Source organism: Mesoplodon mirus (assembly GCF_964341445.2).
Source record: "Mesoplodon mirus genome assembly, chromosome: 8".
Taxonomy (NCBI): Eukaryota; Metazoa; Chordata; class Mammalia; order Artiodactyla; family Ziphiidae; genus Mesoplodon; species Mesoplodon mirus.
In genome coordinates this window covers 65,682,656-65,706,958 of record NC_138984.1, presented here as the reverse complement: position 1 = coordinate 65,706,958, position 24,303 = coordinate 65,682,656, and positions in this window count along the sequence as shown.

Genomic DNA, 24,303 nt, shown 5'->3' with positions numbered 1-24,303 from the left:
CCCATGGCCGGCCTTGGACGATCTGGACTAGATTTTATTAGGCTAGCCATTTGGTTCCTTTCAGCATAAAACTAAGTACTATTAATACAAGGAGAAACGTTATATCATGCATCATGCCACAGGGAGTTAGAGGCAAGTGCTATGAGAATTCAAAGGAAAGAGAGACCATTTCTAGCTGTCAAGGGGTCAAGCAAGACTTAGATGAGGTGACATTTGAAAAAACAGTGGCTTAAACACACAAAGATTTATACTCGTTATAAGAAGGCAATGCAGGACTGATATGGCAGCTCCAGGAAGTAACAAAGGACTCAGTAATCAAAGTAAAAATGTTTTCTATGTCTCTACTCTGCCACCCTCACTGCGTGACTTCCATCCTTAAGACTGCCTCATTGTCCAAGGTGACTGCTAGCACTCCAGCCATCAGGACCATATTCTAGTCAGCAAGAAAGGCAGAGGGTCACAGTCCTGACTGAACAGCTCCCTTTAAGCAGTTTTCTTCAGGACACAGGCCATACATCCACTTACAGGCCAGAATTCACTTACTTGGCCACACCTAACTGCTATATAGTCTTTTGTCTGGGTGCACCGCTGCCTCAGATAACACTGGCATTCTGTGCTTGAGGAGGAAGGGGGAAATGGCTATTAAATCTCAACTATAGTCTCTGGCACAGGAATTTTGAAAGTTTCTAAACAAAGTAATGATATCGATCAAAATGCCCCAAAGAAAACCTCCTCTCAGTGGGGCATAGAATAGATTGGATGGGAATTCCACTTCCAGGATGGTAACATGAGAAGCTGAGCGGACCCAGTCCCCAGCAAAACAAGCAAAGCTGGTGAAAACCAGTTTTAAAACAAACATTTGTAACCTCTGGAAATGGTCCTATGGGCATACAACAAATGAAGAAACATTTATTCAAGAAAATACATTAAACTTGATAAGAATAGCAAGTGTCCACGGCATTTGAGCCATGACCTACTCCCTCCCTTGCCCTACCCATCTCAGCTTGACGGAAGCTCCACTCCAAAGAGGTGTGATCAAGAAGACAGGACTCTCTCTCCCCTCATCTCCTAATCAATGGTTATCATATTTCCCTAGGAGATCCAAGCCACCAGCATTTCTCATTCCCTCCAACTCCAAAGTAAAGAGGCTAAATTCCTGATGAGAACTTTACTACCATCCAGCCTTAACCCATAGGATGGAGGTTCTATCCCAGGCTTGACAAACCAAGAACACTGGGGCCTCAATCACCCTCATCCCAGTGCTCACTTGTAGGGTAGAGGCAAGCCAAGAAGACTAGAGACTACCATGCCAGCCATTGCTCAGAGTGGTAGCTGGGAAATTTTGCCCAAGGGAGAGTCAGTCCATAAGAAAAGAGAGCTCCAAGGCTCTCATCAAAAGAACTGACTTTATTTGAAACAGCGTGTGCAGTAGTTCAAGCCTAAGAGTGCTATAGAAAACAATAGGTCCTTTTAATTAAGAGCAATAAGCTAAAACATAGGCTAACGTGTTCACCAGAGAGAACTAGGGAAAGACACTGCTAAAAACAGCCCAACTGGTGTCAAAACAAACGTCAAAGACCAGCCTAAGAAAAAGCTAGTCTTGGGAGGGTTCTGAGAAGATGGCAGAGTAAGAAGTTCCAGAAATCTCTCTCCCCACCTAGACAAGAGTTGTCTAGCAGAAACTGTCCAGTAAAGCAATTTTGAAGTTCTGGAGTCTATTGACAACCTAACATTCCACCTTAAGACAGTGGGTAAAAAATAAAAAGAGAAATTAAACCCAAATTTAGAAGAAGGAAAAAAACAATAAGGATTAAAACAGAGATTTTTTTTAAAATAGTGAACAGAAAAGCAGGAGAATCAGTGAAATCACCTGATTGTTGATTCTTCAAGAAGATAAACAAAATTGACAAACATTTACCTGGACTGACCAAGAAAAACAAAGAGAAGACTCAAAATACTAAAATCATAAATGAAAGAGGGGATATTACTACTGGTATTGTCCCATTTTACAGATGAGGAAACTGAGGCTCAGAGAAGTTAAGGAACATATCCAAGACCACATAGTAGCAACACTGGACTACAAACCCAGGGCCATTTGATGGAAAGCCTTGGATTTTCCCATTGTATCATGTGATGTGATCTTTTTTCTTGATACACAAAGTGAGTCCATGGACCAGAAGCATCAGCATCACCTGAGAGTTTGTTCAAAATGCAGACTCTCAGGCCCCACCCAGACCTGCTGAATGCAGAACCTGCATTTCAACAAGATCCACAGGTTAAGTCAAATGTACGTCAGAGTACAAGAAGCACTGCTCTGCTTAGTCTTTAAAAGACCTTGACAAGTGTCTGCTCCAAAGTCCAACTGCCTTGTTTTATAGATGAGGAAACTGAGGGTGAGAGAGGACTAGCAAGGTGCCCAGTGTTCCTAACCTGATGTTTCTAACAATGTGGACCAGCCTGAGGACCCTGGCCAGACCCTGGCTGCTGTGGCCAGAAAAGGCAGTCACATTATGCGAGTTGTCGATCAAGAATGACGCTAAAATTAAAGAAAAAACACTGTTCCATCTGTCACAGGAAAGCAACAGAGGGGCAGCTGCAGCGTCCCAGTCCCTGAACCAGCTCTGGTCCAGGCTCCCTTGTAAGAGCTGTAGTGATGCTTCCCCATCCCAGCTGTGAGCCCCTGGATGTTCTCACTTCTTTCTTTGCATCTTCAGGGCCTGCCTATATGCTGTGCACACAGTAGGTGCTTAATTCACATCTGCTGACGTCACTGATGATAGTGGGTGGGAGAGATTTGCACAAGGAGTGAGGCCCCAACAAGAAGGGATGAGCTGAAGACAAAACCTGCACATTTGCCTGGGGCATCCCTGCCAGGCTTCCCTCTCCCATTCACCTCCTTTAATATTTATTACAAAGTCTTAAGCTGCTTCAGCAGCTCTTGGGCTTTTCCAAATTCTTTAACCAGCATGCTAGTGTGCCAGCATTTTACTTTCTTGCATTGACCCCATTTCCCCTTCAATACCATTATTCCTGCTGAAACTGCCAAGGCGTTTTAGCTTTGAGCTCTAATGGACATTGGGCATCTGGGCCCTAAAGGATCAGCAAAAACTCTTTCCAGCCGCAGCTGGGCACCTGCGCCCAGTCCTCTCCATCCCCCAACCCCCAGGCTCTGCTTCCACCAGCCACTGCTTGCACTTACCCACTGCCTCCTTGCAGACTCTGCCCACCTCTGGACAACAGCGGGACCAGCATCCAGGGAGCTACCCCATGACCAAGGAGATAAAGAAGCCAAGAGGACAAAAAGGCCTGCAGAGCCTCTGGCCCAGCCCTCCCTGCCTGAGTCAGGAATGTCCCCTGGCCACAGGCCCATGCTGGCCAGCCTGATCCCACCTCTGCAGTGGAGCGCGCATGATGGGGGGGCCTTGCCTGTGCGCCCAGCCCCATTCCTTTATGCTGCTTGGGCTGGCTGTCCCTGGACAGCTCCTGGATTCTGAATCCAGCTGCCAGCTCCAATGCTTGGTATTTTTCTGTTGCCTCCTTCCTGATCTCAGACTCTGGCCTCAGCTCCTTGGACTTACAGAGCCTCTACATCATTCTCTAAGATTTTGGCCTCTCTGGCAGCAACTCCTTATTGTTCAGGCCATAAATTGTCCCACTTACCAACTACCTGCCAGAGTTCAGGCCCAGTGGATGGTAGAATCCATCCCTGTTCACCTCCTGGCTGGAACACAGGAGGCTGCCACGCATCCTGGACCCGTGTGGACTCACATCCCAGAAGCAGTCATACATACGTCAGGGGACAGACAGGAAAGAACAGATACATGGTCATTCAGCCTGAGGAGCTGATAAAATAGACACACCTTGAAAAACTGAACAAGTCACAGCCATGTGTACACACTGATACCTCAGCCCCCTCATCTGGACCTCTGTCCATGCAATTGTTTTTTTTTTTTTTTTTTTTTTTTTTTTTTTGCGGTATGCAGGCCTCTCACTGTTGTGGCCTCTCCTGTTGCGGAGCACAGGCTCTGGACGCACAGGCTCAGCGGCCATGGCTCACGGGCCCAGCCGCTCCGCGACATGTGGGATCTTCCTGGACCGGGGCACGAACCTGTATCCCCTGCATCAGCAGGCGGACTCTCAACCACTGCGCCACCAAGGAAGCCCTGTCCATGCATTTTTGACCAAACCCAGGAAACTTGACTTAGCGGCAGGGGCAGCCAGAGAGGCTCTTTCTCGTGACTTTAGGGCAGATGCACAGAGATGGTCCATGACCTTTAGGAATTTAGTACCAAAATAGAAAGATGAAAAAAGTACAGCTGGATAAAAACCATTAGACCAAAGCCAAGTGGCCAGTGAAGTTTGATACCACAGGGAAGTCAGCAGGTGTGTGTGGGGACCATGTGAACTGGCCTCTGGGCCATCGACAGGGCAGGCCCTGGGAGCTTCGCACGCAGCCTAGCTTGGGCGAGGGCAAGCCATGAGCTCCTCTTGAGCACAGACTCAGCAAGCCACCCTCCCCTCCAAATCCAGGCACACCTCACAGCACAGGTGGGAGTATCAGAAACTGCTCGCTCGATAGAAGACAGGACTGGCTGAGGTAGAACAGGTGGAAAAGGAGTTTCGGGCCCACGGTCCTGCTATGAGGAGGCGCAGAGGGAGATGGGAAAGGGAGACACACGACCCAGCAGGGCCTAGCCACGTAAGAAATGGGGGGTTAGGGCACAGGGCCAGGAGAAAGTGCATCAAGATGAGGATGTTGAGTGGAATCCACGAGCAAGACATAGCGTTGCTTTAAGCGCAGGCAAAACAGTGGACAGAGAAGCGTAATGGTTAAAAGATGTGAGATGAATTCATGAGAGCCTGAATGACAATCTCGGCTGTATAACTTACTAGCTGTGTGACCTTGGATGCGTTAATTCACCTCTCTCAGCATCAGTTCCCTCATCGGTAAATCAGGGATGATGCTGAAGTTTGTACAGACTTTCAGTGCTTGGTGCCAACCCACGGCAGCCTCTGGGTTCAGCCACAGCTGGTGGTTGGGGGGCAAGTTCTGTGGGCCTCACTCTCCCACTCACAGGTTTGCTGTTGAGGAACCTGCCTGGTGCTTCTCAGCCTGCAGGCGTTTGGGCCTCAGGGCCTTCTCTGAAGCAGCGGAAGCCCTGCTTTGGAAGTGTAGGGAAGGAGCTCTTTAAAATCTGCTCTCTCTTCCACCCCCCCCACCCCGGGAAAAAGCATATCCAGACGTCAGCTTATAACACCAGGTCCAATTTTGGAGGCTGTGGCAATCTGGGGAAGCATCCAAGGTGTCCTTGCAGACAGGCAGTCACAACTTGGAAGTGACGATTGCAGAGGGGTTTCAATGTTGCGTGCAAATCTCCTCTCTTGCCAACAATTTTCAACTTGCTGGCATTTAGTGAGGCTTCGTTGCTCGTTCTCCAAGGAAAGCTGGCACCAAGTCGAGGGGAGAGGGCTTGCTTTTCTTCTTACTATTCCACCAATGTTGCTGTGGCTTTCAGAAGGTGAGCTGGGGTTCCTGAAAAGCCACCGTTTTTATCAAACGGGAAAAGGGCGCGAGCCAGGGAGAGATAGGTTTCTCTAAAATAAGACGCTTCTTGGTTTTTCTCCCTGTGACGTTCACAGCCCATATCAATGAGTCCAGAAAATCCTTATTTGTTCTGGAATCAGAACCCCGATGTCACTCAGTTTAGGGTAAAGGGACTGGAGGAATTTCATGTAATACTCCTGTGGAGCTTTGAAAATTACCATCATCACTTGGTATCCAACACACACAGAGTCTGCAAAACTATTAGATATTTGTTCCTGGCGAGCAAGCTTGCACAGAGAGGATATGCAAGACTTGCTGAGGGGAAACAAAATGATCCACGTTAGGACAGACTCTCTGCCCAAAAAGCTCAGGCACCGTGTTCAGCAGAACAAGGACATCTGAGTTTGAGGAGTGGAGACGAGGGTCACGGCCACTTCAGGGGGCACAGATACCTGCAGCACTACATCTGGAGCTGTGGTTTTCGGAGTGTGGTCCCAGAGCCAGTAGCGCCAGCCTCATTTGAGTCGTGGTAGAAATGCAGATTCATGGGTCCCATCCCAGAGTCAGAAACTTTGGGGGTGGGGCCCAGCCATCTGTGTCTTAAGGAGTCCTCCAGCGAGTCTGATGCACCTTAAAGTTTGAGATGCACTGATCTAGTCTAGACCCTCAAGAGCCAATCTTGGAAAACTTGAGGGCTACTGAATTACAGGCAGGAGGCAAGGGGTGAGGGCACTGCCTCAAGCTGTCTTCAGTCATTTCCTCCCTGGTATAAATGGGATGGGAGTGGGTTGGGTGGGTGATGGTGAGAACTCCACCTAGAAGCAGAAGCAGAACGGCTGAGGAGGCAAAAGAGCATCTTTTCTGATTTCCACTGAGGTTCCACAGGCAGCTTGGCCACCTTCCTGCAGAATTTTCCTGTGGGAGGAGGACACATTCCAGTGCGATAACAGAGTAGCAACATGAGTAGGATCCCGCCTTCTATTTCAGGAGCACAGGGTCTGCAAGCAGCTGGAAGGGCTCCATGATGGGTTGGATTTAGGGAGGTAGGAGGGTGGCAGGGAGGTTCCCAGGAACAGTCTTGCCAGCCCACAGAAAGAGGGACCTCCTAGGGCCGACCCAGTGCAGGCTGGGTATCAGCCCTAACTGGTTGCTATATACAACCTGCACAACTGTACATGGTGGGCCTGCTCAGGAAATAGGAGCTTAACCAAACAGGAGCATCACGCTCAGAGCAAAGAAGAAGTAAGAAGGAGCATGCCAGGACTGGGGAGGAGGAGGAGGTGGATGAAAAGGAAGATAAACCCCAGAACAGGGTGGTTTATGGGTACCTGAGATGAGACACACAGACATTGAACTGACTGTCATGAAGGAAGAAGTTTATTAAACTCACAGTTCCCTAGAAACAGGAGCCACGCTACAGCATGCAGGGAAGCCACATCCAGAAGTGCTGGGGTGGGTCAGGAGGCAGAGAGAACAAGGAGAAAACATGGGTGAGAGTCTTTACTGTGGCTTCTCAAGAAGGCATGGGCAAGGCAGGATACGCTTGTTTAGGACTGGCTAGTTTGAGTCATTTCGATGACTACAGGGCTGTCCCTAGTAGTCTGCTTTCTGGTCTGGGGGTGATCAGGGCAGGGAAGAGCAGAAAGTGAGAGCCCGACAGCGGTGTCTGGGGAGCAGGCTCTGGACTGGCTGCTTTGCACAGGAAGGCAGGTTAGAGGTGTGCTTTTGCTCTCTCTAGGAACTGGGAGGGGCAGTCCTTCCAGGGTCAAAGCCACAGAATACAGAAAATAAAAGACACAGTGACTGCGCAGGGAAAACGAAGCAAGATCCTGAAAGCTGGCCTGCCTAATCGAGCCTCTCACTTTGTTCCCAACTGTCTGTGCCATATGCTGTCCAGCCCATAGTCTCTCCTTACCTGGGACTATCAAGCACTTGAAATGTGGCCAGCGTGACTGTGGAGCTGAATTTTACACTTTTATTTAATTTTAATTAATATAAATAGTTTTAAAAAGTATAACATCATCTTTCATTAAACAGATTTAGTAAGAGTGTAAAACAATTTCATTAATGAGTTTTATATTGATTACATGTTGACATTATAATATTTTGGATATATTGGGTTCAGTAAAATACTATTAAATTCATTCCACCTGTCTTTTTACTTTTTTTTTTTCTTTTTTTTTGCGGTATGCGGGCCTCTCACTGTTGTGGCCTCTCCCGTTGCGGAGCACAGGCTCCGGACGTGCAGGCTCAGTGGCCATGGCTCATGGGCCCAGCCTTTCCACGGCATGTGGGATCTTCCCTGACCGGGGCATGAACCCGTGTCCCCTGCATCGGCAGGCGGACTCTCAACCACTGAGCCACCAGGGAAGCCCCCTTTTCACATTTTAAATGTAATTTAAAATTACAGATACAGCTTGCATTCCATTTTTACTGGACAGTGCTGGCCTATATATTCAATACTTCACAGTGATTAGAAGTAAAATCCTAACACCGGAGTCAAAAAGGGATGCCCTGAGAGGTGATGCTAACGAAACACACACGGTGCGTACCTTCCTCTTGCTGGAGGGTGACATTCTTCCTACTGGGGGTCGGCGTATGTTCCAGAGCATCTGGGAGAAAGGGGTGGGGTAGGCAGGAGATGTCAACACAGCTGAAAAAAATTTATGTTCAAGCAATGTCTTGACAGAGAGAGAGAGAGAGATCTACCTTACTTTCTGCAGCCCCAAAATAGCCATGAGGCCCAGAAGCAGCTGGCAACGTTTCTCGGCTGTTGCAGACCACGAGGGCTGCCAAAGCTCACCCAAGACTCCCTGCTCCATCTTCCCTGCCCCAGAAACCGCTCCCTGGATGGCCTGGTATGGCAGAGATAAGGGACAGCAAAGAAGGGCACGTGGAGGGACACACAAGGATTTCTAATGGCCTAGTGCCCACCGTGCTGAGTGCCTGCTCCTAAGCAGCCCTCTGGCCCTGTGTTCCTGTGAGGCTGCCAGCCCTGGGAAGTGTGTGTGACTCACAGATATCCTCAAGGTTAGACTTTTGGGCATTGTGGTTATAAATTATTACAAAAAGTTTCTTGGCACTGGATCCAGGAGCCCTGGCCCTGTGTCAGTTGCGGGAAAGCTTCTCAGCTGATGGGAGTGAGGGGTAAGGGGCCAGGGCTCCTGTGCAAAGGACAGAGGCATAGCTGCCATCAGGCTTACTACTGGGAACACTGAAAGTCTGGGCAGGGAAGGGATGCAGGCCACGTATGTACGGAAGGGTGGCCTGGCAAAGCTCCAGAGGACAAGGTGTCCCAGCTGGCAGCCGTCTGCACACACACACTTTTGTCAGAGGCGGTGAGGAGCACCAGCCTCCGTGCAATCGTCACCTGAAATCCTGAGTCACATCCTCTGGTGAGCTGGGGGAGGGACCCCTGAGTAGAGGGATCTCTTAAGATGGGAAAGAGAACTTGCTATATGGTCCAGAAGTGGGACTATCTTGAACAAGGGAACAACCTTCTCATTCCCACTGGTAGAAGAAATCCAATTCGTTCAGTCCAACAGGTAATATGGTTGTGCCTAATATGTGCCAGGCATGGGTGGAGAAGTCATCCGAGGTCCCTCCCTGTCCTTAAGTAGCTTAGAGGCAGATGAGGTCACTCTGTAATGAGTTCAAGTGCAAGTGCTATGAAAGGGAAGTAACGGGAAGTCAGCCTTGTTGGAGAAGGCAGACTCATCAGAAGACAAGGCTTCCTGGATGAGTGCAAATGTTAGCAACCCAAGAGGAGGCTGCAGGCAGAGGACAGTGTTTCTAGCTGAGGGACTTGCACAAACAAAGGCCCAGAGGCAAGAAAGTGCCTGGCCTGCCATGGATTCAACACATTCAGCTCTGATGTGTGGATTTATTAGTCACACTAATGCCCAATATATTGGGGGCATGATCCTACTATCTTGACCTGCCCCAGAGGTTACAAAGGCAATAACCTACACATCCGCTCTCATTCATTTACTCACATAAATTCATGGGACACCTACAATGTATCAAGTGCAGGACTTCATTGTTAGAAGGTAGCAACAGCCCGAGAGCCTAAGCGATGTCAGGATGGTAGATGCAGAGCTAGGAATAGTAGGGAGAGCTGCGGGAAGGAAAGGAACTGAGGGAGAGAGTATTCACTTCTGAGTTTGTGTCATCCTTCCTTGAGAGCATGAGTGGATGGCAAAGGCCCCTGGCACACAACCCTGAGAGCCTGAGAAGGAGGAAGGTCATAGTCCTTCTCTCTTCCTTACTTCTCGCATTTCACCACTTATCACATCCTGGAAGTTCTAATTCCATATTGTCTCATGTCTTGACCCCATATTCTCTCCCACTGCCAGCTCAGGGTCCCTAAGAGCCTCCTAATTAAAAACAGTGGAGCTTATTAAGACATAAGAATTGGGAAAAAGTATAACCTTGGCACTGAGAACAGACTGGTTAGTGTGATCACTGGCCAGCATTGAAGGATGGATGGTCAGTGTGATGAGACGAATGATATCTGCGGCTGTTTAAGTTGTACTGAGGTGCACTGGAGGAGCGGGGGACAGGGAACCACTTGGAGGTAAGTGCAGAGATGATCAAGGAGAGGGAGTAAAGGCCAGGGTACCCCTTGGTGTCAAGGAAAAAACAAGCAATAAATTAATGAAGAAATCATGGTTTTCCAAGTAATTTACAAGAGCAACAAAAACCATGCCTAGGAGTAAGGCTAACAACAAATATGCAAAGATATCTATGGGTATATTCCAATCAATTTCTCCAAGATTCAGTACAATTCCAAGCAAACTACCTACATAGATCTTAGAACCTAGGAAACTGATTCTAAAATGCATATGGATGATATCGTGTATATGTGGAATCTTAAAAAAAATGATACAAATGAACTTATTTACAAAACAGAAACAGACTCACTGCCTTAGAAAATGAACTTATGGTTACCAGGGGGAAGGGTGGGGGAGAGGATAGATTAGGAGTTTGGGATTGACATGTATACAGTACTATATTTAAAATAGATAACCAACAATCAGGTACTACATAGCACAGAGAACTCTGCTCAATACTCTGTAATAACCTAACTGGGAAAAGAATTTGAAAAAGAATAGATACATGTATACATATAACTGAATCACTTTGCTTTACTCCTGAAACTAACACAACATTGTTAATCAACTATACTCCAATATAAAATAAAAATTTTAAAAATTCATATGGAAAGTTGCAAGAATAACCAAAGTTACTGAGAAAATAATATCTTTAATTTACTAGATATTATGAAATATTAAAAACTGTAGTAATTAAAACAAAGGTGGGAATATGTCATGTGTTCTAACAATGTGGAAATAATAAAACTAACAAAAATGGGAGATAAAATGGGAAGTAAAATAAGTGCAGTGACAGTCCCTTTTGAAATAGCTGAGAATCAAAGGATATCATTTATAGTAACATAAGTGTAAGTACTTTTAGCATACAAAGGGGAAACAAAGTTATTATTGACTAAAATTTAGTGCTGGAGAAGAGAGGGGCATCAGGGCAAGGAAGACACAAGCTAATGAAATTGTTACTCATGGTAGGGAACCACTAGGTGCTGTTTAAAGAAAGAAGGAACTAAGAGTATGAATTATACAATGACCCACATGCAAAGAGAACCACGAAAACAAAAAATAGAAGCCTTAAACACAAAGAGGACTACAACAACAACAAAGATGAACAAAGAAAGCAGATCACATGATGAAACACATGCACAAATATGCATGCACACACATAAACATTAACACAAACATTGAACGTAAAATAATATGAAAGAACTGAGACAAAACATCTCTCTCATACCAAAGCATGGAAATGGGCTTAAATGATCTATTAAAAGCAATATGGGACTTCCCTGGTGGTCCAGTGGTTAAGACTCTGCACTTCTAATGCAGTGGGTGAGGGTTCAATCCCTGGTCGGGGAACTAGGACCCCACATGCTGCATGGCATGGCCAAAAAAAAAAAAAAAAACCAGCAATACACAATTCTATAAAATCTATGCTGTGTTGAGACGCACACAAAACAAAGAGAATGATAGAGATTACAAATAAAGAGATGGGCAAAACTATATCTGCCAGATGTCAGTGAAAATGGTAAAGCAGGCAGTTCCAAGGACCCATCCCACCACAGAAACATCAGAAAAATCAAGTAAAAAATTTTAGAACCAACTTTGTCAACTCTGGAAAACAAAGGTTTACAGCAGGCAAGGGAACCCTATATCAAGAAAAAGGCAATCTATGGGGCTTCCCTGGTGGCGCAGTGGTTAGGAATCTGCCTGCCAATGCAGAGGTCATGGGTTCAAGCCCTGGTCCAGGAAGATCCCACATGCCACGGAGCAACTAAGCCCATGCGCCACAACTACTGAGCCTGAGCTCTAGAGCCCATGAGCCACAACTACTGAGTCCACGTGCCACAACTACTGAAGCCTGCGTGCCTAGAGCCCGTGCTCTGCAACAACAGAAGCCACCACAATGAGAAGCCCACGCACCGTAACAACAAAGAGTAGCCCCCATTTGCCGCAACTAGAGAAAGCCCACGCACAGCAACAAAGATACAACACAGCCAAAAATAAATAAATAAATAAATATAATTAATTAATTAAAAAAAAAAGAAAAAGGCAACCTAAACATGGTAGAAAAGCTTTGTGGTGTTTTTCTTTGCCCTTGTCCCACTAACCTCTGTGGCATATCAGTGGTCTTGAAGATGGTGGTCCACATTCCCAGGGTAGGACTCTGGTTCCAAAAGGAGCAAAACAAACCTAACTTGCAAAGAATTGTGTTTGTCTATTCTAACCTGTCTAGGAGTTACCTGAAGAACTGATACCGGTGTTCTGTTTTTGTTTTGCCTAACTTGGAACTTGCTCAGGGTAGAAAAGTGGTGGACATTCCTTGAAAATACTGTAAGGCAAATCAACTGTCCACAGCTACTTGGGGCAAAAAGATTATGACTAAAGCACAAAGTGGCCAAAGGCTTGGTGGAAAAGCTAGGGAGAGAGCTTTGGGAAATCAGGGAATTTGCAGGGGCCCTTCCACACTGGGGAATTTAGAAAGCCACATGCATGCCCAGGGCAGAATACATGCACAGAAAATACCTGAGAAGACTCTAAGCTTTCTCCTCCAGCTGATCTCTAGGCTGAGTCCAAGAGGAAGTGAAGGCTAAAGCAGAGTTATAAATAGCCTGGCTAAACACTGAAGGAGTGCTCCAATACAAAGCAATTTGCAAAGAAATATTTGTGCTTTTATTTATTTATTTATTTATTTAAACTTATTTTTGGTTGAGTTGGGTCTTTGTTGCTGCACGAGGGCTTTCTCTAGTTGCAGCGAGCGGGGGGCTGCTCTTCGTTGCGGTGCGCGGGCTTCTCGTTGCGGTGCGTGGGCTTCTCGTTGCGGTGGCTTCTCTTGTTGCGGAACATGGGCTCTAGGCGTGTGGGCTTCAGTAGTTGTGCCTCACAGGCTCTAGAATGCAGTCTCAGTAGTTGTGGCACATGGGCTTAGTTGCTCCGCAGCATGTGGGATCTTCCCGGACCAGGGCTCGAACCTGTGTCCCCTGCATTGGCAGGTGGATTCTTAACCACTGTGCCACCAGGGAAGTCCCTATTTGTGTTTTTAAAACTTTTTCTTTCTCTGTCAACTTCCCCCCTACCCCGGCCCCACCACTGCCAACCAGGGAAGGGGATGACTGAAGGAAATCTTTATTAAGACGCTAGTTAAAAAAAAAACAACCAAACAAACATGCTAGCTGAACACAGATAAAAAACAGACACCAGAAACCCATACATGACAAAGAATACTGACTTTATAAATATACTTTAGAAAAGTTGCTAAAAAACCAGCTACAGCCAACAAGAAGCAAGAAAAACAAACCCTAAGGAGAGGAAAAAATCTGATTTCCAGAGTTACCATATTATAGTATTCAAAATGTCCAGTTTTCAACAAAAAATGATGAAGCATGTATCGGGACAAGATAATATGGCCCATTCCTAGAAAAAAATTAATAGAAACAACCCTGGGGAGGCACAGACATTGGACTTACTAGGCAAAGACTTTAATTCAACTAGAAAAACTAGAGAAAAAAAAGCAAACTAAATGTGAAGCTAGTAGAGCAAGGAGATAAAGATCAGAGTGGGGATAAGTGAAATGCAGAATAGAAAAATGATGGAGGGAATCAGTGAAACCAAAAGTCGATTCTTTGAAAGCAACTAAATTGACAAACCTTTAGCTAGATTGACAAAGCAAAAAGAGAAAAAAACACAAATAACTAAAATTAGAAATGAAAATGAGACATTGTTACTGACATTACAGAAGTAAAAAGGAATGTAAGAAAATACTATGAACAATTAAATGCCAAAAAATTAGATAACCTAGATGAAATGAACAAATTCTTATAAACACACAATTTACCAAAACTGATCCAAGAAGAAATTAAAAATCTGAATAGGCCATAACAAGTAAAGAGATTGAACCAGTAGTAGAACCCCTCTCCCACTTCTAGCACTATAAAGAGTCATTGGTGATTCAAAACATTTGAAGAATTAATACCCATCTTTCCAAAATTCTTCCAAAAAACAGAAGACAGAACACATTCTATAAAGCCAGTATTAACCTGCTAACAAAGCTAGACAAAGACACCACAGGAAAATTACAGACCAATATCCCTTATGAATATAGACACAAAAATTCTCAATAAAATATTGGTTAACCAAATCTAATAGCATATTAAAAGGATTATATACCATGACCAAGTGAATTTGTTCCAGGAATGCAAGGGTGGTCCAACATGAGAAAATCAATCAACATAATACAGGTTAATAGAACTACAAAAATAAACAAACAAACAAACAAAACAACACACACATGGTCATCTCAATTGACACAGAAAAAAGCATTTGACAAAATCCAACACCCTTTCATGATAAAAAACAACAACAACAACAAAAAAACTCAGAAAACTAAGAGTAAAAGGAACTCCCACAATATGATAAAGGATATTTACGAAAAACCCACAGTTAACACCGTACTTAATAGTGAAAGAATGAAAGCTTTTGCTTAAAGATCAGGAACAAGACTTGGGTACTTTCACCACTGCTATACAATATTCAATATTGTACTAGAAGTTCCAGCCAGAGTAATTAGGTAAGGAAAAGAAATAAAAGCCATCTCAACTGGAAAGGGAGAAGTAAAACTTTATCTAGTCACAGATGACATGATCCTATACATAGAAAATCTCAAAGATTCCAGAAAAATAACTCCTAGAGGTAATAAACAAATTCAGTAAAGTTACAGGATCTAAAATCAACATGCAGAATCAGCTGTATTTCTGTATACCAGAAATGAACACTCTGTTAAAAAATTAAGAAAATCTCACTTAAAACAGTATCCAAGGGCTTCCCTGGTGGCGCAGTGGTTGAGAGTCCACCTGCCGATGCAGGGGACACGGGTTCGTGCCCCGGTCCGGGAAGATCCCACATGCCGTGGAGCGGCTGGGCCCATGAGCCATGGCCGCTGAGCCTGCGTGTCTGGAGCCTGTGCTCTGCAACGGGAGAGGCCACAGCAGTGAGAGGCCCGCTTACCGCAAAACAAAACAAAACAAAACAAAACAAAACAAAAAAACAGTATCCAAAAGAATAAAAGAATAAAATAAATTTAACCAAGGAAGTGAAAGACTTGTATGCTGAAAACTACAAAACATTGCTGAAGGAAATTAAGATCTAAATTAATGAAAAGACAGCCCATGTTCATAGATTGGAAAACTTAATATTGTTAAGACTGCAATACTACCCAAAGAAATATACAAGTTCAATGAAGTCCTTATAAAAAGTCCATCAGTGTTCTTGCAGATTTCTAAAAGTCAATCTTCAAATTCTCATGGAATTGTAAGAGCCCCAAATAATGAAAACAATCTTAAAAAAGATCAAAATTGGACAACTCACACTTCCTGATTTCAAAACTTATTGTAAAGCAGTGGTGGTAGTGGTATAAGGGTATATATATGTGTGCGTGTGTGTGTGTGTATCAATGGAATAGAATTAAGAATACAGAAATTAACCCATACATCTATGGCCAGACACCTGTATTTTCTACAAGTGTCAAGACCACTTAACAGGGAAAGCAGAGTCTCTTCAAGAAATGCAGCTGGGGGCTTCCCTGGTGGCGCAGTGGTTGAGAGTCCGCCTGCTGATGAAGGGGATGAAGGTTTGTGCCCTGGTCCGGGAAGATCCCACATGCCGCGGAGCGGCTGGGCCCGTGAGCCATGGCCACTGAGCCTGCGCGTCCAGAGCCTGTGCTCCGCAATGGGAGAGGCCACAGCAGTGAGAGGTCCGCGTACCGCCAAAAAAAAAAAAAAAAAAAGTAAAGGACTTGAATATACATTTCTCCAGAAAAGATAAACAAATAGCCAACAAGCACATGAAAAGATGCTCAATTTCATTAGTCGCTGGGGAAATGAAACTCAAAACAATGAGATACCACTTCACAAACATTACGATGGTTATATACATACTTATACATATATGTATACATATACATATTTTAAAAGGAAAATAATAAGTGTTAGCGAGGATGTGGAGAAATTGGAACACTTGTACATTGCTGGAGGGAATGTAAAATGGTTTAGCCATTGTGGAAAACAGTCTGTGGCTTCCTCAAAAAGTTAAACATAGAATTACCACATGACCTAGCAATTCCATTCTTAGTTATATACTCAAAAGCACTGAAAATAGGTACTTAAGCAAATAAATGTATACACTTGTTCATAGTAGCATTATTCACAATAGCCTAAAGGTGGGAAAAACCCAAAACGAACACATCAACAAATGAGTGGATAAATAAATTGTGGTATACACTTACGCAATATCGTGCAGCCATAAAAAGCACTGGTATATACTACAATGTATATATGCCCTAAAAACATTATGCTAAGTTAAAGAAGACAGACACAAATGTCACATATGGTTCCAATTATATAAAATATCTAGAAAAGGTATATCCATAGAGACAGAAAACAGATTGATGGTTGCCTGGGGCTGGAGGGAGAGAGAACTGTGAGCAAATGCTTAACGGCTATAGGTCTCCTTTTGGGGTGTTGAAGTGTCTGGAACTAGATGTGGTAGTGGCACAACACTGAATTGTGTACTAAATAACACTGAACTGTTCACTGTTAAATGGTTAATTTTATGTTGTGAATGTCATCTCAGGAAAAAAACAAAAAAAACGTATATCCGTAAAATTCAAACAAAGGAAGAAGGGGTCCATGACTTACTATCAGGTGGCGTAGAATTTAGACAACTAAAATACTAATTTCAAGCCATGTAGTGTTTAAGGGTCTCTTAACTTATGCAATGTGTATAACAAACCATCTAAATGTTCATTAGTAACATGGCCATCTGACACTTTTAAATAGAACTTATAACTAGAGCTAAAAACCACTTAAACAAGCATTTGTTGGATCAAGGTTATGAATGTTCAGAAAGCACACAGGATTGGCAGCCTTCTGGGGTTAGTCCCAGATTGGGCACCGTTTAGCTCTGGGTAAGCTTCTTCAGCTGGCTGGGTCTTCGTTTCTTCATATGTAAAATGAGAGGGTCAGACAAGATCATCAGTAGGCCTCCTTTTTAGTTACAAAAAGTCTGTGCAATCTATTCCCCAAGACAGAATGCAAAAAGGGCTATACTTCATTCATAAACACCGAGACAAATCTCACCTGCCAGTGATGGAGGTTGGAGAGAATAGCACTTTCTAAAGCAGCCAGGGCAGGATGGTTTACAGATGAAAAATTAACCCCAATTCAAGCCACAGCTGGAAGAGAATTGGTGTCAAATATCAACAGCTGGGTACAAATGTTATTTGCATTTTTTGGCAAACATTTGATGTGGGTTTGGTGTGAGCAAGAATTCTCTCCAAAATATAATAGCTTAAGTGGAAAGCTTTGATAACTCAATGCATTCCTGGTAAGTGTGTTGAAATCTGATTTTTTGACAAAAATACACCTGGAAAGCATAGTGCCTAAGGAAACAGTGATTAGTCACAAACCCCAGATACGAGACTTACAGTGATCATTGATGAAGAAATATTTCTAGCTCACAAACACAATGACAAAACCAACAGCTACCCAATCTGCTCCCTGATTTTCTTATACTTGAGCACAACTGCTAATTTTGTATAAATATAAGCAGAAAAATAGCTTTTGGAAATCTTAAAACAAAGCCTATTTTCTGCCACTATCCACCCACAACCATCTGCCAGGCTTTGGATTAAAGATGATGGCAACCTCCTAAGGAAGCTTCATGGGGAAAACCAGTTTCTGAAGCTATAGGTCAATCATTTTAAGTGTAACTAAACTATTTTAGATTTCAAATCTGTTTGTTTAATAAGTCCGAGAGAAATAAAACTAAGTTTAGTGGTCACCATATTTTGGTTTAAAATAACAATAAAAAGAGTAAAAAATAAAAAAGAAATCTTTTGACTCTGAAGCTCTAATTGTTACTCATTCACTTATTTATTCAACAAATATTTCAGCAACTACCATGTGCCAGGTTCCGTGCTGAGTGCAGGAAATACGATGGAGAACCAGTCCCTGCCATCATGAGGCTCATGAAAGGACTAGTAAGCAGACAAATAATTTAAAATATTTCCTTCATATCACTCACAGATAAAGGGACAGAGAATAAGAGAGGAGGACGGCCACAGAGCACCTCTCTGAAGAGGGGACACCTGAGGCCTAAAAGATGAGAAGGAGCTAGCGAATAGGCAGAGAGGAGTATTCTAGGCAGAAGGAATGCCCATGTGCAAAGGCACTGAGGCAGGAAATCATTCATTAAAGTCTGGACCGGATCCATCAGTGGGCTCAAGTGTGGTGAGGAGATAAAGTAATATGGATGAGTTTGGAGAGGAAGGCAGTGCAAGACATGAAAGATCTTACAGTCATGGTAGGATTTTGGATTTTAAATGCAATGGGAAGCAGTGGGAGGGTTTTTAGGAGACAACTGAGAAAATCTGATTTCCAAAGGATAACATTTGCTACCACGTGAGTTGACTGGAAATGGGCAAGAACAGAAGTGGGGAGAAGTGCTGCTGCAGGGCAGAGAAAAACAGATGAACTCAATATATATTTTGGAGCTCAGGTCAAAAGACTTGTGGAAAAAAAAAAAAAAAAAAAGACTTGTCGAGGGACTGTTCCAGGTGTTGGATTGAGGAAAGGAAGGAATCAAGGTGAATCTTAGATGTCACATCTGAGATGGCGAAGACTGGGGCAAGCAGTGGTGGGATGGAGAGGTGGTGGTAACACATTTGGGAGCATGCAGGCGAAAGATTGCACGTGGTAAGTGTGGGCATGTCTGTGAGACTTCCAAGTGTTGGCGTCAACAAAGCATTGGATATAGAAGAATGGAATTCAGCGCAGAGTTCTGGGATAAAGATAAAAATTTTGAAGTCACCAGATAAAGATAGTATTCAAATTCATGGCAGGGAAGAGTACATACAGAGAGAAAAAAAGCGAAGTCCCAAATGCTGTGTAAATGTTAGGCAAGCAAAGTTCGCCTAAGACAGCTTCTTAAGGACAGTAACTTTGTCCCTGTAGTCAAATACCACAGTCATATACAATTGGAAAGCATGTACTGACAGCCATGGTCTAAACAACCTGAAAGCATCTAACAGTGGCGGTGAATGAGCATTTGAAAAGTGGTGACTGGACCATCGTGGCAGGGGTGGGGAGGGATGACAATTCTCTCTCTGGGCACGCTGATGTTTGGGGGGTGATCTGGGAACTTAGAGTGCTTGAGATGGTAAGGTGTGAGGTACACTTATGAACTGCTATAGAGAATTTAAGCAGCCATAATTTTCATCTGTGATAAACTGCAAGACAATTATTTTTTAAAGCATACAATCTCAAAACTTTAAAGGAAGCATTTATTATAAGCTTCATAATCAGCACTATTTCTAGTGGCTGTGAAGCTTGCTTAGTGAGAGGCATTCTCTGTGTGCCCTTGGAGCTAATGGAACTGGGCAAATAATTTAACCCTCCTTACTTCACAGCTAAGGAAATAAATCCTAAGCTTTTCCATAAAGTTACGTATCCATGGTCACAACTAATAAACAGAAAGGTTAGACTAGTCATTCCCAACCTTAGCTGCAATCAACAAACGCCGTCTGGGGGAGCTTACCAAAAACCAGTCAACCAGCAAATCACACAAGCAAACGAAGAACTAAAACAAAAGATAATATACCGACTCACTTTTGGAGATCCTGATTCAGTCAGCCTGGGGTGAGACCCACACATCTGTACTTTAAAAGCTCCCCTGGGGGGCTTCCCTGGTGGCGCAGTGGTTGAGAGTCCGCCTGCCAGCGCAGGGGACGCGGTTTCGTGCCCCGGTCCGGGAAGATCCCACATGCCGCGGAGCGGCTGGGCCCGTGAGCCATGGCCGCTGAGCCTGCGCGTCCGGAGCCTGTGCTCCACAACGGGAGAGGCCACAACAGTGAGAGGCCCGTGTACCGCAAACAAAACAAAACAAAACAAAAAAACTCTCCTGGGTGCTTCTGATGGCTAGACGTACTGGACAGCACTTGGGCTCAGCCTTTCTGATCCACGTCCTCGTTATTTTTTACCTCCTCACTGCTAAATCCTTATCACCTGTACTTCCTTACCTACCCAAACCACTCTTCCCTTCCCCCATGCACTCTACCTCTGCATGGTTCTTCTGAAGGAAATTAGAAACCCCTGGATCCAGGTCTTCCTCCAAGATTGCTACCAATCTCTTCCTCTGCCTCTGCCCCTCCCCACTTTCCCCTGGCCTCATCACAGACACTCAAGAGTTTTGCTCTTCATACTTTTCCTCTTTCCATTCTACTCTTTCTCTAGCTGGTCTCATTCACTCATTTCCACAAGGTTTTTGTGTTGATGCTGGCCAGCAGGCTTAGCTCCAGCCTGGACCTGACCCGCTGCCCAACATCCAGGCCTGTGGAACTTAAGACTTACTTACAAAATAGCAAAATGTTTGCATTATAGAGCACCTTAAATCGTTTCCCTATATAAATATGTAGTTCCATTGAGGTTAATCCAAGGTATACTGAGATGGGGAGAGTGGGCTGAGTGGGCTGGAGTTAATTCAATTACACAGATGTGGCAGACACACACTACGGTGGCCCTATAATTCCTGTCCCCTAGTACCTATGTCTTTGTGTAATTCCCACCCCTTGAGTGTGGGCAAGGCCTGTGACTTGCTTCTAAGGTATAGAATATGGCAAAGGTGATTTTACAGATGTGACTAAGGTCTTCAATCAGCTGACTGAGCTAATCAAAGTGTACCAGGCTGCATGGGCCTGATTATAGATGAGCCTTTCACAAAGGCCTAGGTCTTCCCTGAAGCAAGAGATGTCACGCAGCAGAAACTCTTCCATTGCTAGCTTTAAAGGAGCAAATTCCTAGGAACTCTACAGCCGCAAGTAAGTGAACTCTGTCTACAACCTGAGGGATCTTAGAAGTAGATCCTCCCCTATTTGAGCCTCCAGAAAACACAAGAGAAGCTGCCACTTTGATTTCAGCTTTGTGCTGGACTCCTAGCCCACACTGTAATGTATGTGTTGTTTGTAATAGCTTATTACTCAGCAGTAGGTAACTAATATAGATGTCTCATGTTAAAAGCTGAAATCCTGCATCTTGGCTATTCCTAATTTGGGCTTACCTGGCCACTGACCAAGATCTACTTATGAGCGAGAAGAGCACATAAGAGATAGCCATTAGTAAGACAGGAGCTGTGTGTGCCCATGACCCCTGGTGGCTGTGGGATTGAGCAGAGGAAGTACACAGTGTTCTTCCATACACTAATGGTTAAAGGTCTTCAACAACGGCAAATGGAAAATGTCATTGCTCTAGAATGTGCTATTTATCAAATCAAGTTTGTATACGGCAGGTGAAATAATTTTTTTTGATTGGAGTAGACTTCTTTTGTTCTATCAGTGGAAGATAACTGCAGTGATCCTAGGCTTTCCTGAGGGTAACAGATGTTCACTCTGGGGGAGGGTCAATGTTCAGATAAATTTTATCTTCTTCTTGACCTGCAATGTTACTCTAGTCAGCCAGCCAGGGAAGTAGGGGTTTTGTTCAAATATGCATTACAAGAGAGGTTTCATGAGAATAACAAGACATCTTTAAGTATAAACATAACTCTTAATCTTGATACAAAACCCCATTTCGAGACAGCCCATGCTTAAAATCCTGTGCCAAATAGATTACTGCTAAAGAAATATGTGGCTCAGTGTTACCTTCCTCTTCCCTGTTAAAATGTTAAGCTTTGCAGTAGGTCACAACTAAAAAGCTTAAGCTCATGTGTTTGAAATAAGAAATAGTCCCCCTTCAGACAAATACGAATAGAAAAAGATGTGGTTGGAAGGCACATAGGGTCTGATTTGGTATTGATCCTTTTGAATGGTGCTGGTTGGTCAATGGATACTGACAATGGCATGGAAGGTGATTTTCCTGGAAAGCAAGGGAGCCACCCGGGGAGGATAAGAGGGGTAGGGGGAGATTTGATTCCTATGGCATCAGAGCTGGCAGAGATGTCAGAGGTTATCTAATTCTACCCATCTGTCCTATGATCCAAGTTGGGAAATATGAAGATGATAAAATCACCAGCCAATTAAATGGCAGAGAAGGGATTAAAGCCCAGCTCAACAAATTCTCTGATATTCTACTGCACTGTGATGTCTTGTTTTCCCCACTGATGCCTCCTCCAAAAAATAAGTAATTCTTGTGCCCTTCTGAGACTTGTAGTCACTGAAGTTGGTTAGAATTATTAGTTCTGCACAGGGTAAGTTGCATTACATGATACAATTGTCAATACTTTACAGTAATCGATGACAGTAATGACTTTAAAAAAAGCAGCTCTAGACTAACCATATGCTCAGCCTTAGCTCCCACATCATTTACTTTCTTGGTGAGAAACCAATGACACATGGGCCACATGTACACCTGCACCAAGCTTGGCAGGGTGGCCTCCTTTCTAGAGTTTTAGGAAATTGCTCATCTTGCAGATGGGGAAACCAAGGTCCAGAAAGGGCTAAACTCAGCCACGTCCTGGCCCAGACCCAGCTTCCAAAGCTTTGTGCTGGTTGAGAGCTTTAGCACTTACCGGCTAGGTCTGGCAGACAGAGGAGTTATCCTCCTGATAGGGCTGGGTTTGATTGATGGATGGCTAGAAGCCACAGGTGGATCTAATGCACTCAGTCTGGGAAGCAAAAAACAAACATTAATTGCCTGATGGTGTTAAGAGTGGAGGAGGTTGTTTTCTAGATGAAATTTAAAACTCTGCTACACAGATGCTGTCAATAAGTGGACTGAGAAGTACAATAAGTACTCCTTTGAAGGGTACTTCTTTCACATTAAAGATGGGAGGCAGTGGTTAAAAGTGTGGTGACTACCCGAATTTCATTCCTGGCTCAGTAACTTATCAGCTGTGTGGCATAAGGCAAGTTACCGAACTTCTCTAAACTTCATTTTCCTGACCTGTAAAATTGGAAAAATAATAGTACTTTACACAATTGTTAGGACTCAATGAAAAACGTCACCGAGAGAGAACTCGACAAGCTCCACGATGCTTGCTGTTATCATGCTGTGGTTAAAAGAAGAACAACTCTTCTGTTATAGAACATAATATTCAGAATTACTTGAGATACCCTTAACCTTTTGAAATGTAATAGTTTGTCAAGTTAGTTAAGGGACAACAAAACCTTTCAGTCGAAGGTGTACATACAGGTCAATAAAATTTGTTTGAAATACAGCATTATAGTCAAATACAGCAGTACACACTATGGAGCAATTTCTGAAATGTTACTACTTCTTACTACTCTCCCCCTGCCTCCCCCAAAAACAACCCTGGCAATAAAAAACAAACAAACAAACAAAACCCACTAAGCACAGTTGCAAATACCCTATTCAACATTTTTTTAGAAGATAGAATGTGTGTGTGTACTGTATATATTTTTTAAATGTGCCCTCCAGATATTTTAATTTTTCCCTTGGTCTTCTGCAAAAGGAAGATATGTAACATATCTTCAAATATACTTAGAGCTGTATCTTAATCATAATGATGATCTTGAATTACCAGGAGAAAAAAGGGTACTCTCTTTAGAAAGGCAGAAAAATACAATTTTTAACTATTTTTACCTATACTCAATTACAAGATACCCCAGCACATGAACGTTACCCCTTTGTTTAAAACAAACAAACCACTCCATCAAAAAACACACTCCAAGGACTCTAGAAGCTTACTGAACTACAAGTACTAATATTAGTTTCATCAGAAAAACCAAGAAATGGTGGTATTGTCCAGTGGAGGACCTGTGCAAAAATAAACTCTTCAATTTAATAATGTAAAAACAAATATGTCACTTAAGTTCTTGAAGAGCACTGGAAAAATGTGTGTGCAAGTAACTGAAATCTGTGGAACAGTTACAATCACCAAAATAAGGAAGGCTTAATTTTTCTATTTTACTTAAAAAACAAAAACAAAAAAACAAACTGGTGATCAGTTTTTGATAAATTCTGGATTTGCCACATCTCCAGAAACTGTACAAATACAGTTCTTTGTTTTACTTATATTATTTATAACATGTGTATCACAAGGCAAATTTGCTTCATGCTTTACTTCAGTAAAATGGAAATAAAAACCTTTCTCCGAAATCAGCACTAAAGTTGTTTTGAGTTCTTAATAGCAAGGAGATACATCCAA